At 31.9% G+C, this 18362-nt stretch overlaps 1 long non-coding RNA gene and 1 pseudogene across 1 annotated transcript; both read right to left on the bottom strand.

The window, feature by feature from the left end:
• Nucleotides 1–11427: 11427 nt before the first annotated feature.
• Nucleotides 11428–14712, bottom strand: LOC114406686 (annotated as a pseudogene).
• Nucleotides 14713–14798: 86 nt separating this feature from the next.
• LOC114401789 lies at nt 14799–17879 on the bottom strand. Its single transcript, XR_003664372.1, has 7 exons — nt 17403–17879; nt 16604–17312; nt 16246–16499; nt 15977–16144; nt 15623–15901; nt 15433–15528; nt 14799–15331 (listed from the first exon to the last, which is right to left on the bottom strand). It is a non-coding gene; the product is annotated as an uncharacterized LOC114401789 (long non-coding RNA).
• Between the last annotated feature and the right edge of the window lie 483 nt (nt 17880–18362).

Genomic DNA, 18362 nt, shown 5'->3' with positions numbered 1-18362 from the left:
AGTAGAAAATGCTATTTACACCATCCTTTTTCTGGTTTGGCTCTATTATTCTTTTTTTATTTATTATTGTCTGGTTAGTTCATAGTGTATTGTAAATATTCTGTCACTTATTTATTTCTCCCATGTTTTAACCCCACACCCTTAATTACTAAATGTATTCCCTACTTCTATTCTATACTTTTCTATTCCCATTCGATTTATTTGTTCATGTCTCGTCTATTGATTACTTGATGCTATGTTAATCATTTTAAAATTTTGTGTTAGTACTCTTTAGCACATGCTTACATTTCGTGCACTCCATGATGGATCTCCGACTTGCTTGGTGGTGTTTTAATAAACGTGTGTGTAAATTTAGCGAATGTCATGTTAGGTCTCTGACTCCCTTGACGAAAGTCTTTTTTTTTTAACATTTTTTGCACTCTATGCTGAATTTCTGACTTGTTTGGTGGTGTTTTAGTAACGTGTGAGTAAAATTTCGTGAAAACTATGCTGGGTCTCTGACTTGCTTGACTTTATAAAGTATATTTGAGATTTTTCCTTTTTTTCACAAACAAATAATTACTAAATTCTCCTTTTTTTCTCTAAAAAATTTGCACATTACTCGAGATCGCAATGCTGAGAATGGTGTGCTCTCTTTGAAGCTTGCAAATGATCATTTTTTGTAGCCTAAGCCTCTTGTCTAATGCTATATTCCTCCCTTTAGAACTTTCATTTTATGGCGCTTGCTTCACAACCAAATGCCAACCGAGGACCAGCTCCAGAGAAGAGCAACTTGGCCTCTAGATGTTGTCTTTGAGTTTGCTCCTTTGAATCAACTAGTCTATCTTTTTCTCAATTGCCCATTTGCGCTTAAGTTCTGGTCTTGGTTGCAGGACCTTTTTTTGTTTCTCTCGTATATAGAGAGAGGGTAATTCGTGTGTTGATAAACTTGCAAACTTTGGTACCTCTTCCCATGATAGTTTCTCTAGATGGGACTCTGTTCATCTTTTTGTTAGGACAGATTTCGATCTGTTAAAAGATATGATAATATATTCTGATTTTATATAGTTGTTATATCTATTAAATTTATCTTTAATTATATCTTTAGCACGATCTTTATAAATAGAGTTTCTCTTCCTTCATATAGAGATTTTGTTAGCTCTCCCCTTAGGTTTTGTCCTAGTTCCCCCAATGTTGTTTTTGTTCATCTTTTTCTCAGTTTAATGTGATTTGGGATGTCAACTTAGATGAGTTTCCTTCTTTCATAACCTTTCTTAACCTTAATTTATTAATTTATAAAAAAATACAACCTTATAAACGTCACCTATACTTTGAAATATAATACAAAATTCGTGAGGTGCTATATATAATTATATACCCTCAAACATATGTGAGCAAACAATATTCACTAGAGAGTGTGAAAAAGATTTATAATTCTTCTATCGCTTTTACGCAACTTACGTATGGCAACAAAGAATTAAAAAATATACAAATCCAAATAACAAAGACTTGCTATGCACTTCTCTATTTTCTTTTTTATTCTATATTCAAATCACTTAAATTTAGTACTTGATGCGGTTACTTTATATTTTATCCTATACTTCACCGTATTCCCTGTCAAAGCATATAACCTTGTTAGATTTAATTTGTCTCCTTTTCACATGAACCTATTTGGGTTATGTATTACTGTCTCTGACCTGTATTAACTGTCGAGTATATTAACCAAGTTTATTAAGAATCTTCTATCTATAAAATCTACCACGAATATAAATATTTAATGGTTTACTTGTAATAGTAGGCAAATTAATTTCTTGAGAATAGACAGTTCAAGTACAAAACATCATTCTGTAAGAAAAGTATAATTCTTTTGGAAGTACAAATTAATTTTAAGCAAATGAACTCATCCAATTCAAGCCTTGTATTGTTATAAAAGTTGAAACTTTATTTCAAAACTGACTCCTTTACCATTGAATCATTACGGAGGGCATTTTGGTCGTAAGGAACTAACTGTGTTCATTTTAATTCTGATTTCGTATAATATAGGTCCAACAAAAAGTACTGCAGTTTTTTTCTTTATTCACCAGTAGATACCTATCCTTTTTTTCAATGCAGTTACTGTGTGAATCTAAAAACAAACTTAAATACAGAGAGTCATTAAGGATCACCAAAATAAACGGTTAGGTTGATCAGAACGTGGGGCCTAAAGCATAATTTCAGCATTCATCATGTTTGTTTGTATCTGATATATCGCCAACCACCCATAATTGAGTTTCTGTTTACAAAGATAATAGCACATTTTTTTACTGTTTTACTGATATGTACATATTGCTAAATGCTAACATAAATAAAAAAAGATCACGTATATAAATTGATTAAACGGATAGGATTGACACAGTGATGTTAATGTCTGCATTTACATGTGGAACATGATTTATTTAGTCGAAAAATTCGTATTAGATTTTTTGCATACAAAATTCTCTTGGCTTAACTATGGTCATGTAGGTATATATGTGTGATTGGTTTCTTACCTAATGAATTGGGAGATACTATAGTTCCTAACCCACCCAGGAAAAAAAATATAAATTGATTAGTTGATCTTACAATTTATGTTTTGCAATTGGATATTTTAGGAGGACCTGTTGCCAACAGCAAGGAATATATTGTCATAGCTGAATTAGTTGAAGAAAATAATTAGTTGGATCATAACTAATTATGCATGAATCCATTTAGAATTAATTATTTGTCTAATTTTACGTCATATCTACTTTACAATTATGCATGTTTAGTCAAATAAGGATCTTCTAACCTAAGAATGGTTGGTAGCATGGAAACGGATCAGTTAAAAAAAAAAAGCATTGGAAGCAGACTCTGGTTTAGGATAATTTTATTTCGCACTTTCGAATTTCGGAATCTCCATTTTGGGAAAAACATTACTTAAGCATCACTTTGATTTAAGTGACATAATTATGCTATGGTCAAATATTTTTTTAAAAAAAATTAGGATCCTTTAGACGCTTCTCCCGTTACCAGAAACAAAAGGGTCATATAATTGTAAATAAAAAGTTAAACTATGATTTTGTAGTTGTCTTTACTTTATATATATTTTAGTTCATATACGAGAAAACTATATGTTTTAATCAATATAGTCTTTTGAAACAATTTATCCTGGAAAAAATTGTAGTAATTTTACATCCATTTAGTTCTGAGTGACGATTAAGAGTTTCACGTTCAATAGAATAAATTTTACCAAAGTCTTGAGTCTTTTTTCCCTAATGACTAATCTTTTTGGTTGAACTCTTTGGATGTGCTTAAGTTTTTATAGTTTTCATTAAGAGTTGGGTCACATAAAAAAATGTCTATATACTAAATTAAGTACAAACTGAATACTAATAAAGTAGTGAAGTCGTCAAAAGAAAAAGAATTACCACTAGGTCATTGTCGATAAAAAAAAAACCATGGTGGACGTTAATCCTTAAATGAGTGACAATATTAGAAGTATCACATAGAATAAATTACTTTACTTTTGAAGATCTTCTATTAATCTTTTAGGTTCAACTTTTCTTATATGTTTAAGTCCTAATAATAATCCAGTCAAAATTTAACTTTCGTACATGTGAAGAGATTAAAACATTCAATTTTCTCATATAGCTTAAAACTTAAAATGAGGGAAACTATAGAGAGTAAGCAAATAATTTAACCATTAAAAAAACTTACTGTTTTAGTCTTTCTTTTTCTACTGAGCCAAGAACTGGACAGCATATAACTTTTGAAGTTGGGACCTGGTTGGCATAGTATAGCTGGCTCGAAGTCATTTAAGCATTTAATTTTGTTTAATTAATTACTTGTCAAATCGTAGTAGGTAGTAAAAGGAATGTAAAGATGAAGATTTAAAATAGATACACCGGAACGTACAACCTGGTTGTGTATTTAGCCATGGTAGTTGGAACTTGATTGGTTGTCATGCACAATAAGAAGAAACTTAAAATTGTTAAATTAGGTGGCTGCTCTTGAAAACATTGTATTAAGCAAGCATCCTTAGTAGCTTAGCTTTACGCTGGGACATTCCCTTCAAGAGAATTTTACAAGGTTGTTTTTAATATTATTATGGTAAGTCCGAGGTGTGATCCAACGAAAGATTGTTGATTTTTGTTCTCTTATTCTACCATATAAAAGTCTATTCCACTATATTGACTATTGTTCTCTTTTAGGCTATGGTTGTGTGAGTGATAAAACTTTCGTTAAATTCTAGATTAATTGCATCACTCTGGTATCACCAACTAATCTGAATGGGTGGAATTGCAAAACACTCACTCTTGCTATATATTTTTATTTTATTTTTTTAATTATGATATAGTTATCCTTTTAATAGTAATTGAATTAATTATAATACAAATTATCATAATTATAACACATGTTACCTTTTCTAATACTAATAAAATTAATTGTGATATAAATTACTTTTTCAATTAAAATTTGAATTAATCATGACATAAGTTACCTTTTTATTGTAATCAAATTAATACAAATTAGTATCATAAATTCATAATTAATTTGATTGTTTTTATAAATGATAAATTCTATCATAGTTAACTCAATTTTAATTAAAAAAATATAATTTATATGATACTAATTAATTAAAAAAAGATAAATTGAATCTCAATTAATTTAATTTAATTTTTTTTAAAATTATATCATCATTAATTTGATTAGTTTAAAAAAGTAACTTATATCTACAATTAATTAATTTTTTAAAAGAAAAAAATTAAAAAACAAATGCATATTTTTTTTTTTGTGTAAGAGGAATGCAAAAAAATATTAAATAGAAACATTTTTCGTTAAAATGATATTTTAAGATTAATCTTTTTTAAAACATGTTGGGTGTAGATAGAAAAATTTGATTTGAGAATAGTAATTCCAAACATTTTAATAACCCAGAAAACAATGGATGGCCCAAGATGACTAACTTAATTTGTCATGTTAGGATTACCAACTACTATTACACTGATTTTTAAGGATAATGTGTCATAAATGTTTTTTTTTCCTACTTTAGCAACACATTCTTTAATAATTAATACTCTCCATTCCAGAATCTATGACGTTTTAGAAAAAGAAAATTATTCAAAATATTACGAATTCAATGTTATTTTTTCAAGGCTATCCTTAATAAATATTTAGTGGGAGTAGTTCATAAGAAGAGTAAATGAGTCAATAGTTAGAAATATAAAGAATATAATAAGAAGTTACTTAATATATTTTTTTGAAATTCAATAAAAAATTACATTCCTTAATACTTGTGCAAAAACTTTAAATATCATATGTTTTGTAATGGAGGGAATGTCTTTTAATTTATTATTAACTAAAATTTATTTTAATTCATGAAATTAAGAGTAAGATTTATTAAATAATAATGAAACTTTTATTATTTTCTGAGTCCTAATAAATTTTGATCATTATTAATTGTGATAAAAGAAATTAGAGGAATGTTAGGGTTACACCCTCGAACACACTCTTTTTACCACACTCCCTTTCATTAGTCTGCCTCATCTTATTTTTTAATGAGGTACTTGTTCACCAGTTATTCAGGTTATGAAACTCTATAGTTTTTTTTTTTTGTTTTGTTTTTATTTTTATTTTTTATTAAGAACAAAAATAATCTTCAAACAAAAAAGAACAGATCCTCTAAAACGCTCCAAAATATTGATCCTTTTGTTATTTCTCAACGCAGCTTAGGTCTTCTTCATCACACAAAGAAGAATTGCAAACCCTATTGTAAGACCACAACAAACTTATTTTGTTCCTCATTAGAATTTGTCCTGTCAACGATAGAATGAGCGTGCAACAACATATCGTGGAAACCGTTAAGGATAAGCTATCCACTCTTTTGAATCAGGTGAGGGGCATTTTCCTATTTTTAAATGGATACACAATAGTACTACCATCCATTAATTAGTGTGGTTTTGCATAAATTTTGGAATTTGTTTTTAAGCATAATGTGTTATGAATATAGATGAAGGCATAAGGCATTATAAAGTTGTTGAGTTTTCTAATCTTCTGGAATTTATAACCACTTTCTTTTCTTAATAATATGATGTCCTGCTTATAAAAAACAAAAGTTCCTAAAATAGAAAATTTTCTTAATTATTTAATATATATGACGATTGATTGCTATTGGTTTAAGTTAACGTTAATATTATTATTTGTGTATGTGTTTGCAATGTTATGAATCAATGGAAGTAGTTAATGAGAATGGAGTGCATGTTGGTTGAGAGACTGATATTGTTGCTGGCTATGAGGCTAATGGTGCTCAAGAACCTTTATTACATTGGAATGGAATTTGAGTCACGATAAAAAGCTTATTTGTTCTACAATGGTTATGCTAAGTATGTTGGATTTTGTGTGTCAATTAAAACTAGTCGTCGTTCAAAACTTGATAGACAATTAATTGATGTGAAGTATGCTTACATAAGATATGGGAAGAAGCAACAATCCAATGCACGTAATCCACGTCCTTGTTTGAAGGTGAAGTGTGATGCTTGCTTATGAATTAGAAGAAGTTGTGATGGAAAATGGATTGTGCACAGCATTATCAAAGATCACAATCATGAGCTTTTTCCATCACATGCACGTTATTTTCCTTGCCACTGAGGTATCAATCAAGCACAAAAGAATTGTATTAAAAATTTGCAACATGCTGGAGTGAAGACAAGAAAAATTGTTGTCACAATGACCAAACAACATGAAGGATATGAAAATATTGGTTGCTTGGAGAAAGATATAAGAAATCACTTGAACGAGATCGTCGTTTGGCTTTAGTTTCAGGAGATGCAAATGTAATGTTACAGTATTTTATGTTTTTGCAAGAAGAAAATCAAAGATTTTTTTATATAATTGATTTGAATGACGAAGGTTGTGTGAGAAATATTTTTTGGGTGGATGCAAAAGGTAGACATGACTACGAAGAGTTTTCCTTTGATACAACTTATATTACAAATAAGTATCATATGTAACTTGTTCCTTTCAATAGCGTGAACAATCGCTTTCAATCAAGGTTACTTGGTTGTGCATTACTAGCATATGAGACCACAAAAACTTTTTCATGATTGATGAAAACATGGCTTAGAGCTATGGGTGGCAAGCCTCCAAATGCAATTATAATTGATCACAACAGAGCATGGAAGACAATTATTGCAGAGGTATTTCCAAATGCTAAACATCATTTTTGTCTTTGGCACATACTAAGGAAGGTACCCGAAAAACTTAGTCATATGTTGAGAAAACATGAAGACTTCATGACATATCTTTACAATTTTCCTTACAAATCTTGGTTAAAGCAGCAATTTAAAGATAAATGGAAAAAAATGATTGAAAATTTTCAACTATTAGAGGATGAATGGATTCAATCTTTATATGGAAAACGTGAGCATTGGATTCTTGTTTACTTGAAAGATACATCTTTTGGTTGCATATATACAACTCAGATATCAAAGAGCATCAACTCATTTTTTGACAAATACGTGAACAAGAAAACTACATTAAAAGAATTTGTTGAAAAATATAAACTTGTCTTACAAGATAGAGAAGACACAAAAATGCTTGTTGATTTCAATACATAGCACAAGAAACCTGTCCTTAAGACACCATCGCCTTTTGAGAAGCAAATGACAAGGATTTATATGCATGAAGTCTTCGAGAAATTCCAAATTGAAGTGTTAGGATTATCTGAATGTCATCTTACAAAAGAGAATGAAGATGGTCAAATTACCTCCTTTTAAGTCTAGGACTTTCAAAAAATGATAACTAGAGTGGGATGCAACAAAGGAAGAAATTTCTTACATATGTCGCTTATTTGAGTATAATGGGTATTTTGTAGACATTGATGACACTCCAAGAAGCTACTTTATTTGTTGTCCCATCATGCTATATAATGAGAAGATGGACCAAGGACATTAGAAACAGGCTTCATAAAGGAAACACAAATGAAAATTTGTGTTTTAACACAACTAGAAAAGCGCTTTTCTAAGTCGGTTAATTTTGACTTTTTACGACGATTATGAGCTGTCGTCGAAACACACATCGTTAATTGTGAAATAATCTACGATGACGGTTCCGTAATCGTCTTAGTATGTAAAGAATTCTAAGATGGTTATGCAAATATCCGTCTTAGAATCCTTTACATACTAAGACGGTTTTCTGGTACAACCGTCTTAGTATGTAAAGGATTCTAAGACAGTTATGCAAATAATCGTCTTATTCTAAGACGGTTTTTGACATAATCGTCGTAGAAGAATTTTTTTTCCCCAACTATTTTATAATTATTGATATCCATCATCAAAAGTCATGTACGTTTAGGGCTTGTTTGACCAATAATGCATGTTAAGCATACGATGCATTTCATTATGCGTGAATCATACAAGTCGTGAAACAACTAAAACCGTATTAATTGAGAAAACTTTTGCTATGCAATTTTTATTATTGACAGTTGAAAAGAGTATACAAACTCGAGTGGCATATGTGTTAAATAATTTGTATGTTATTCATAATTGTACAAATGAAAAACATATGATCTTTAAATTAAGTTTATCTTACTATATTCTATAAGGCCGTGACAAGGAGCTGACTTTGGAAGTTGCTCTGACATATCTTAAAATCCACTTCATAGCATTTCAATACTCTTTTCCTGGTTTAGCCAAAAATCTGCTAACAACACCAACTACATGTGTTATGTCTAGTTGTGTACACACCCTTTGCTTATGCAATACTCTAAAGGTTGTGCAAATCTACAACAACTCTTAGTGGCATTGACTATTTCATGGGTTGTGTTTCCCCTGATTTAGACACATGAATACATTATTTTAGATGATAAAAACTCTAGTGCTCGGCATATAAAGTATCAGTCCAACAGCACAATCATAACAATACAACAAACAAAACAGGAGATTAGAAGAGATAGGGAGCAAACTTCCTGAAATGTAGATATATGCACATAAAATTAGTAAAAGATTTATGTTATAATGTTTGGGTAACAATGTAAAATCTAATTCTACATTTCAAAATGAGTAGTTTAAAAAAGACATTGGTTCCACCATCCAAAATTAAATTTGGAAACTGAACACTTCCTAATACAGCATATTCATATAGAAGTCCTTATAGAGATTGAATCAGTTTTTTTACAGGTGCAGTTGTTGGTAATTTTACCCTAAAAACAATGTTTTATATAACAATATTCCAACAAGTTATATTAAACCAAATCTTATAAAAACAATTGCCCTCTATATTACTTCTGTTAGACTAAAATCAAAATTAAAACACACTAATAAGACTAAACTCTGTTTACACTTTATTACTTGTCTTTGATAGAAAAAAATACTTCCAAGCATTCCTGTATGATATCCTAAAACTGAAAAGGGGACTATTATCAATAACTTGAATGAAATGATATTGCATATTGGGAGTTCTCTGTATATTTAATTTACATCATTTGTTCCAATAAAGATAAGAACCAAAATAGAATCAACAAAGTAAGATGCCAATTTTCACTAAAATTGGAGCCATGATTTGAACATTTGATATTCATTAAAGATTTAAGTTGTGGTGTTTGATTGGTCTCTGTATATTCATTAATGATTTGAACATTTGATATTCACAGCTTTTGTCAGCAAATGTAATACGATGATATTGTAATGTTTGCCTGTTTGATAGAGCACATTTGTTTAAAGAGAGTTTATAGGTATTCCATCATGCAAATTGCTCAACAGAGATGTTGTGACTTGTGACATTTCTTCCAACACAGGTTAAAGATGAATTTCTACTTTCTTATTATTCAACAAAAGGTAAATATTTTTTCTTCTGGAATTCAATAATTTTATTTTTATATTTTAGGCTCATTGGGTTGTTGCTAGTGTATGATAAAAAAAAAAGGACTATAAAAGGAACAAAAATTGAGGGGTGTCAATACTTAACTCAATAGTCAATAATATCAGGGACATTCTGGAAACTAAGTCTGAAAATTCATTCAACACAATAGAAGAGATAATACAAGCAATTTGAATAGAATTAGGATCGTTTGTTAGAAACTAAATAGCAACTTGTTGGGCATTTCAATTAGATAAATATATAAAGGACCTGAAAACACACGAATGGCATAATGTAATTGTGTTGATTTCATTGAATGTGCATTTTTAGGGTCTGACCTTATACATATATGTATATCCTAATATGCTAAAAATATTGAATATCTTAACACAATAAAAAAAGAGAATTAATACGAAGGAGCCAACTGTCAGTGAAAGAAATATTTAAATCAAAGGACACGTCAACCATCTAAATGGTTAATTAGGTTATAATGATTTTTTTAACCTAACTGTTTCAATAAAAGCAGTTATGGTTGAAGGAACTCTAAAAAGAATCAAAGGATTTACAAAACATACACTTTTTACATCTTTACTATGATAGTCTATGACTCTGTTAACTCCCAAATCTTTCAGAAGCTTGGCTTTTGCCCTACCTCCACAAATTGCAACCACTGTATTTCCCGCTAATTTTGCTAGCTGCGCAATAATCCAAATTAATAGGCCGAACAAAGAAACTTTTATGCAGAGAAATTGCATAAATTTTACACTACAAAATCAAGATTGAAGTACCAACCAAGTTATCTATTAATAGATTTGAGCAAGCTTTCCAAATTTTTTCGTTTATTTATTTTTCAACCGCTTCTTTTACACAAATACTTTCCTACTACACTCCACCTGTGAAGTCCATTATTTTAAGTAAAGAGATAGTCTATCTTGACTACTTTCTTTTGCCTTTCTTTGTTTCATAGAATAGGACCTCATCTCCAAGCATTTAATAAGAAATGGAAAAAGAACAAGCAATCTTTGTCTTAAAATAGTGGGCATTTATCTTTGGTCTTAAAGAATCAAGGAAATATATACAAGAGTCCTTTGTGTGATCTCAAGAACAACTAATGCTTGGAAAAAAAAAGAGAATAAAATAGTATGATGATAAATGTCTATCAATATAGAAAGTGTGAAAAAAATAGAGTAAAAGATACAAATTCTGCTGATTTTTTTGTAAAATATTGGTTAGTTTTCCCAGGTTCAGCCTACAACTATAGAATATCAAGAAACAATCAATTTGTTACAACAAATAGTTCTTGGAAACATATACACAAGCACATATGGTTGAGAAAAGTGGCATGGGATTTATGAAGTACCTGAACAACAAATTGCCCAGTTCCTCATGTCGCAACAGTAACAAGGACCACTTTTCCAGATTCCATCTGTCCTGCCTTTTGAGTGTACAAAAAAGGAAACTCTGATTAAGACAAGCCAGTGGAAGATTCACAGAAGATAATAAAAAAAAGGCTTGATTTACATTGATATCAAAGATGAGTATAATCTCAAATACTTAGAAATAAGGATACATCTGAAGCAAGGAGACAATATTATATTAGTCAACCTTTTCTAGAGCAATTGAGGCTGTCAATCCTGATGTAAGCATGGCAACAACTTCAGGATCTAGTCTAGGCACTGGAAGAGCATGTTTTGAAGGAATCTATCCCAAGTAACAAGACAACTTCAATAACTTACATCATAATAAATATCATCGCAGTATCATTATTAGATCAACTTAATAACCAAACACATGGTTTTCTAAATAAGTGGTACATGGAAACTCCAATAATTAAGTCATTAATATGAAAGGAAAAATATAAAACATTATGTTAAGCACTACCCATCATTAAGAATTCAGCGTAGCCTCCAAAAGTCATGAATGCACAAGGCATACCAACTTTCAAGTCAGTGACAGAATCCCCAACTATTGCAATTATCCCTACAACCTAAAATATAAACATTAAAAAAATGTACACATGTAAGGAAAGGTCTAATGCATAAAGTGGTAGGCTTCATATCAAGATATCTACACATGTGATATATTTATACGTCAAATCCTACATCAAATGGAAGATGAGAAACAACATCATTGTTGTTGCCACCAAAATAGCGGCCTGAGCTAAAACTTACCTATCATTATTCATTTTTTTTTAGAATTATTGATTATGGATGAAAACACATGTTCTAGATGATGAAAGGATATAGCATTTGAAAGACTGTGAGTGGAGAGAAGCTTTGTATTGCACAAAAGATGTAATATTACACAACATAGATACTTTGGGTTTTTCCAAGTCATTGAAATCAAACATGTATAGTTGTATAGATTAAAACAAGAGGATCTGATATTATGAGACTCCACTTGTTTTATCCAGGATCACACTCATCTGACATGATAAATTAATAATGTTCATCACAGAGACACATACCACCTTATTTTACCCCATTTCTCCTATCATGCTTAAGTTACAAATCAAAATTATCAAAGCCTAAGAGAAGTTATTGTTCGTGAATGTTGGCAAGTGTACCGATTCGCACAAGTGGTATATTAAAACGATAAGACCGAGTATCGTATCCATGGGGAATTTGTTTCACTCAAAATTGTACATTCAGTGAGCAAACATTTGTATAAAATGAAAGCAAGCAAATATCAAGTTGGGATTTTGTTCTAAAATCTAGTTAACTATAAACTAAATATCTAAAGTTTGAGAAGTAAAACAATCAAGTAAAAAGCGTTGGGTCATTCTACTGAATTTTCCTTGATGTTGTTATGTATTTTTCTCTATTTAATGTTATCCTAGTGTTCTTATGCTGAGAAATTACCCAAATCAAGATCCCTCAAGTGAATGGGCCTAACTCTCTTTAAACCTCGACCCCTATCCCTCAACAAACTCAGCCTACAAGAGTTGCATTAAGTCTACAACATAATATGGACTAGATTGATGCACTCCATTCCTAGACATACAGTTTTGTAGCTTGCTCTACCAAGTTCTAAGACTTTAAAGCACTTCCCAATGCTAAAAATCCTAACTATAAAATTAATGGGTGATCAAGCCACAAGCATGTAAAAATAAGAAAGGATAGAAGCAATGAACACATAAAAACAACATTAAATAGATAATGAAAGAATGTTACATCAAAGGTTCAGTAGAACTTCCCAACCAAGAGATTTAGCCTTTCATTACAAGTAATGAGCTTTCAATACAAAGAAGAATAGATTTTGAGTGAAGGAAAATGGCTAAGAAGGGTTGAGGATGTCTCCTTCAACCTTTAGAACCTTAATCTCACTCCTCTAACCTAAACTCTCTTGGTGACTCTGTTTTTGTCGCTCTAGCTTCTCCCTTGGCTCTGTTTTTCGACTCCTCTCTTTAGTTTTCGCCAACTTTAGTGTTTTAAAGGCTACTTGGACGTTTCAGCTTCTGAAGGCTCGCTTAACGAGAGTAAGTGAAATTTGGCTTAGCGAGCTGGGCGTGCTAAGCGCGAGAAGAGACAAATGACTCGCTGGGCGAGCTTGCGGCGCGCCGGACGAGCACATCTCTGACTGATCCTCTTCTAGGGTTTCCTAGCATGCTAAGTGAGCTACATGCCCCGCTTAGAGGATGCCACTCGCTAAGCGCATATGTCTCGCTTAGCGAGACATCAACTGCTTGAACCTTTTCTTCTTTTAGCCTGAAACTGAAGTGGTTTCAACATTAATTCACAAAATGTGAGTATCTACTATATAAAATCAAACTAAACATGAAAATATGTACAATTCCTACAAAAAGAACCATAAATTTGAGGAAAGATGCTAATTTCATGTAACTATTCAATACAAAAGTTAGTCATAAATAATGACTAACAGTTATCAATCATGCGGTCCCTTGGACCAAACAAATCTGTGTGTCAAAGTCTCAGAGTACATCTATTTGGTTTAACCATGCCCTCATTTTTTTCATAAAACAAATTTTGAACAGACATGTTCTTGCATGTGAACAGACATGTTCTTGCATTGACCATGAATTTATTGCCAACCCAGAATTTTCAACTTCTTGCTTTTGTTCATAAGTAACCTTTCCGAAGCTTACAGTTGCTGAAACAAACACATAAAAATGAATGCTTCTTTGTGAAGCATAAGCATTTTAGGAAAGAAATGATAGAATCGAAAAAACTAACTCTTGACATACTTTGTTGCTTTTGGAAATGTGTTCAACAGAAGCATGAGCATTGCAAGCCTACAAGTATTTGCCAATATGTTAAAAACCATTAAATGGAAGAAGTTAGTTCGGCAACATTATTGTTAGGTAAGCAGGGATACCCATATCCAATACAACCTAAGAATACAACAACAATTAAAAGAAATGGAACTCTCTATAGAGAGTAGATATTCAATATAAGAAACAAAGCTTCAATCAAGAAATACCTTATTCTCCTTAGCTCAATAAGGACTACAAAAAACCAACTATCAAAGAAACATAATAGTAGGCATAGAAATAACAATAAATACTCACCACAAAATAGAAGCCTCCAACATATCATAGTGAGCAGAAAAACTAAGATGGAATGCAAAGACCTATGAAAAAAAAAGATGACAGAAAATCAGTTAAGATTTCTAAACACATACAAAGAAGGTTACAAGAAACACTGCTGAGGAACGTAGATTACAATATTTTTAGTCATATAAAAGAAGGATAGATGTTCAAACTTGAAATAAATTATTAAAAAATCTTACAATGAATAATATTTAAGAGGATTTGATTTTTAATCGAATCTAATGGTGTTATGTAATCCATATAGCCTATCTCACCCAGAGAACACAAGCATAGTTGTTGCAAACCCGGAAATTGATTGTTAACCAGGTCATGATTTCATCATATTAGTGATCACTAAGTCTTAAAAGAGTGAACATAAAACAAAATACATGCCTGAGATGCAATAAGAAAAGCATCTTTGTTTACATACAAAGTGAAGTGACTGATTAGACTAAAACTCCCTGTAAGCCACTTCCCAGTAGGAACATACAGTTGAACCCTTCCTTTAGAAGCAAACTGACTCAGATGACTGATTGCAGACTGAAAAGCCTTTGTATTTGATGTATTTCTAGCTCCAACACCACAAAAATCAGTCAATGAAGCACTATGAGCCCTGTAATTTATACCTTTGTACTCAAAGGAAGTGAAGATCAATTTTGAAGCATTACTGCTATTTCCAACAAATTGTGCTTCTGACTAACAACCTCATATAGACATCAAGACATACATGTAGACAGAGCCCAAGAAAGTTATTGTTAAAAATTGTCAATTATTAACCAAAATTGTTTATAATGTTCACAATAAAGCATGTCATGAAGGAAAAAATTTCGTCCTACATAATCTAAATCATATTTAACATCCAATTTTTTTAATAGCTAAAAAGTATGTTGCCCATTTCTTGCGAAGTGTAGTGATGGCTTCCACTTCTAACGCTGTTCCATCAGAAAACCACTACAAAATTAACAACCCATGGCATTATTAGCAACGATTGCAAACATAATTGAACAAATATTATAGATTCTAACAATTGAAATTTGTGTCAGTAAATATACCTTGTTCCAATCATCCTTCAAACCGCAAGTAACTATGCACCACATCCAATGCATGATATAATATCCATACTCATAGCCTCCGGTTTGAACATGACTCTAAATTTTACAATGAAAACATATTTAACATTGAACCCATAGAAAGTGTAAAATGTCTTCATTGCAAACACCTATTGATTAAATAATTACTAACCTTTGGTTCAATCCACCAAGGTGTAGCTTGATCAGACATACCTTCGAAAGTACTGGTTATTGTCTTCATTGGACTTGTCACAAAAATTACAAAAAAAACATATATTTCATGACAAACCTTGTCATAGTCTGAACAACAATTATACAGTAAATCAATTATAAATTTGAGGAGAACCTGTTAATTGCAGCTTTTATGTTAATATCAGGCTTTTTTCGCAAAGAACAAAACCAAACAACAATGTTTTCCCTTGGACATAGAACAAGTTGTTGCCAATGTGCCCTAAAGTCGGCAATTATAATTAGCTACTTCATAAACCATCAATGATTAGAAAGCATTTACACAACTTTAACTTACTGATTCAAGTAAGCTCCTAAGTACAGTTGTCGTTGTGACTCCTTGACCCATGTTTCAATGTAATGTTAACATTGTTGACGTCTATCCTTAGCATTGTGTATCGAATGAGGCTCAAGGAAACCATACACTGAACCATGATCTTTGCTTCTACAGCAGTCATCCATAAACCTATTTCGAACCCAAGCAAATCATTATTGATAAGCTATTACTTTGAAACAATATTCATTATGAGGTAATAAAAATGAAACCTTGTAATTCAAATGACTTACATCATCCACAACTGCAGTATAGATATGTTCAGACACTTGTCACCTGCTATTATCTTAGCTACATCAACATGTGTGATGAAAAATCTTGCTTCTACATTTGGAAGCCCAAATTTCGTCCCATCCCACGGGAGTTCCTCTAGCTTTTGGTACACGTCATACAATATCTTCATCAAATCTCCCAATGGATCCTCTGCAGCACCTACATTGCTCCCATCAACACGTCCCACTGGTTTCTGCACATTATGGTTTGAATCCTATATGGTTAAAGAAAACAACAATTACATATATTGCCCTACAAGGAGGTATTACCAATGTCAATGTCAATGACAACAATCAGAGGGAAAATCATATTACTTACATCAGAGATAGGTTTCAAAAGATGTGTCGGCCATCCAATGAAAATGTTAATGGCCTCCTTGACATACTGAATCTCTTACTTGGGAAATGGGACCATCACGTCACTGTTGTAAACAATCACAACACTGACCTTGACCACATCATCTGCGTAAGTGATGAAGACGGGACATTGTGTACATTGTGGCAGCATTATCAAACACCTTTCCCAAGGCCACTAGCCGTGTACACTTGTCACCAACTATGTACAACCCCATAGTAGTGACATCAACCGCAGAAGGCTCCTTAGTTACAACATTTCCAACAACTTCAACACAACTTCCTTTGGTGCTTACATGTGCAGCTAATACGTCAGGGTCAAGCGCGTCTAATGGGGGTGAGTGTTGCGAGGCCATTTGGGATAACTCAGTTTTGATCGCCTCCTTCAACTCTTTTTTCATTATCTCCATACTCCGTCTGTTTTCCTCTTCTACTTCTCTCTTCCACTCTTCCTTTAGATTTCCTATGATTTCAACCAATTGTTCTGCGGTGATTATTGCCAAAGAAGTGTTGGAGCCACGCGATGCTTGTACAAAGTAATGGCCGATGGTGACACCATGTCCAACTACACGAACACAACCAAGATGCTCTGGTCGGCCAAGCACAGTATTCAATATGTCCTGACGACCATCTGGCACAAAACTGCCTTGTGTCGTTTGTTCCTGTAAATCATCCTATGACAACAACAAAAAGGGAACATTGGGTTCTTAGGTTATCATCATACAAATAGTTCTAGTTTAAATTAACTCATAACATCAACTCACAATTTTGTCAGAGATCTCTTGTGCCGCTGTAGATGTCATCTGGCCATATCGCTTTGTTCGAGCCATCTTCCACTTGACATGTCTTGCAATCGGGGATGGAGGGTCTTCGATCATAGCTGAATTTTCAGTAAACTCAGCATCATGGAGTTTTGTCTTCCTTTTCTTGTCCTTCAATTTTTTTTCCCAACAGATCGTATCCCCCACGAGACAATAAGTGGGGGCAATCATTGAATTTTTGAATCTCCTGAGCTTTTTTCCTTATTCCCTGTCATGATGTAAAAACAGTATCCGTGAAATAATTAGTTTAACAAACTTTACCTAAATCAAATTTTATGTAAAAACAAGTTACGTCAAACTTGCCAATTAGGCTTTTGTTGGCTCTTTGCAAATTGTTCCCAAGTATGTGGATCCAGACTATACTTTGCAGATGGATCATGGTTATCTTCACTATCTTTGTCAGCATATACATATTTAGTGGTAATGTAACATCCCATTTTTTGGTAAACTTATTTAAAAAGGATTGTATTTATAAATAAATAGAGTTTTAGAAAAATGATAAGGTTTTTATAAATAAATAAATAAATAAGGAGAAATAGCTACATTAAAATAATGGTTTCAAGAAAAAATATATTTGATTTATTCATTTGATAGGAAATAAAATAGAGTTCCTTTTTATAAAATAATAAAAATAAATAAATAGAGTAAATGATAGACTATGAGTATCCTTTATAAACAGAGACGTGTTAGGTTAGTTTTCACACCGACGATGCCTCTTCTTCCTCTCAATTTTGTTTTTCCCTCTCCTCTTTCCAAAACGCTCTCTTTTACCGCATACCACCAAACCTGTCTTAGAAAAATGATGATCTTGGACTTGTTCACCGTTGGATCGTCGTGATATTTCAGAACTAGGTTCGTAACTCAATTCTAAACATTCTCACCTTTGGGAATTGCAAAAATATG

Source organism: Glycine soja, chromosome 1, assembly GCF_004193775.1.
Source record: "Glycine soja cultivar W05 chromosome 1, ASM419377v2, whole genome shotgun sequence".
NCBI lineage: Eukaryota > Viridiplantae > Streptophyta > Magnoliopsida > Fabales > Fabaceae > Glycine > Glycine soja.
Note: the sequence above shows the minus strand (reverse complement) of the source record. Positions and strands in the feature narration are given on the sequence as shown.